The 1667-nt window shown below is 46.1% G+C and overlaps 1 non-coding gene across 1 annotated transcript; it reads left to right on the plus strand.

Annotated features, from left to right (window-relative positions):
- The first annotated feature begins 380 nt into the window (after positions 1-380).
- Trnar-gcg (transfer RNA arginine (anticodon GCG)) lies at positions 381-455 on the plus strand. The gene has a single exon. It is a non-coding gene; the product is annotated as a tRNA-Arg (tRNA).
- Positions 456-1667: the final 1212 nt, after the last annotated feature.

The raw sequence follows: 1667 nt of genomic DNA on the forward strand, positions 1-1667 counted from the left end.
AATCAGCGAGCAGGTGCGGTGACCTGTGGTCGTGTTCTTCATTACAACATGGCCTGGAGACAATTTCATACGGCAAAGAGTCATTGAGAAACTAGGAGCAGGACGAAGTGTGACGAATGTAGGCGAGGAGTTTGGTATTGCTCACAGCATTCTTTTATGTGTATGAGGTGCGGTCCGATCCACTGGCACTGCTGCCCGAGGGAGAGTAAGTGGTAGACAACGCTCGGCTACACCAGCAGTTGACCGTTATGAAACTTCCTGGCAGATTAAAACTGTGTGCCGGACCGAGACTCGAACTCGGGACCTTTGCCTTTCGCGGGCGGGAAGGTAGGAGACGAGGTACTGGCGGAATTAAAGCTGTGAGGACGGGGCGTGAGTCGTGCTTGGATAGCTCAGTCGGTAGAGCACTTGCCCGCGAAAAGCAAAGGTCCCGAGTTCGAGTCTCGGTCCGGCACACAGTTTTAATCTGCCAGGAAGTTTCATATCAGCGCACACTCCGCTGTAGAGTGAAACTACCATTCTAGTTTATCGTTATGTTGTGCAACAAGTAAGAAGGGACCGCCTTCAATTAGCGGATATAACTGCAACTACATCTAACAGGACTGCAAGACACGCGATCTCGCGCTTAACGGCGGCATGGAGACTGCATGGTGACGGTCTATTTGCCCAACGATCAGTACGTTGTGTTCTGTTTACAACCGCACAACGGTGGTAACGTTTGCGATGGCGATAAGAGTTGGTTCAAATGGCTCTGAGCACTATGGGACTTAACTTCTGAGGTCATCAGTCCCCTAGAACTTAGAACTATTTAAACCTAACTAACCTAAGGACATCACACACATCCATGCCCGAGGCAGGATTCGAATCTGCGACCGTAGTGGTCGCGCGGTTCCAGACTGTAGCGCCTAGAACCACTCGGCCACCCAGGCCGGCGGCGACAAGAGTGTAGGGACCAATAAGAACGAGGTTGACTGCTCTTCTCGAAAGAGAGCAGATTCAAAGTAGTGGGGATTCTGGACATAGTGTCGTATGGCACCGACCGTGGTGGCCGAGCGGTTCTAGGCGCTCAGTCCGGAACCGCGGGACTGCTACGGTCGCAGGTTCGAATCCTGCCTCGGGCATGGATGTGTGTGATGTCCTTAGGTTAGTTAGGTTTAAGTAGTTCTAGGTTCTAGGGACTGCTGACCTAAGATGTTAAGTCCCATAGTGCTCAGAGCCATTTGAACCATTTAATAGCGTATTTCTTTCATTTACCTTCTGTACTATACTGAAGCAGTTATATATATATATATATATATATATATATATATATATATATATATATATATATATATATATATTCCAGGTTTCATCTAGCTGTCTTACTTGCTAAACACGTCATGCGATAATTACTTTCATCCTTACGTTCTGCATACAAATGAATATGTATATTATGTAATATATCTCAGCGACAGGAGACACAAGTGTTATGGTAAGCGGTTTTTACTTATTACCAAGTCTTCATCAGATCAGAAAGAGACAAAAGGAAGATAGTATGACGCCACAAAACTAAGTTATAAATCACACTTCTATACAAAACCAAACTTGAATACGTCACATTATAACTCAACTCACGAGATCTGGAGAGGAGCCACAAATTTTAATACGAGCGCTATGAGTGTTGAAAC

The sequence above is a fragment of the Schistocerca nitens genome, chromosome 5 (genome assembly GCF_023898315.1).
Source record: "Schistocerca nitens isolate TAMUIC-IGC-003100 chromosome 5, iqSchNite1.1, whole genome shotgun sequence".
In the NCBI taxonomy this organism is placed as follows: Eukaryota; Metazoa; Arthropoda; class Insecta; order Orthoptera; family Acrididae; genus Schistocerca; species Schistocerca nitens.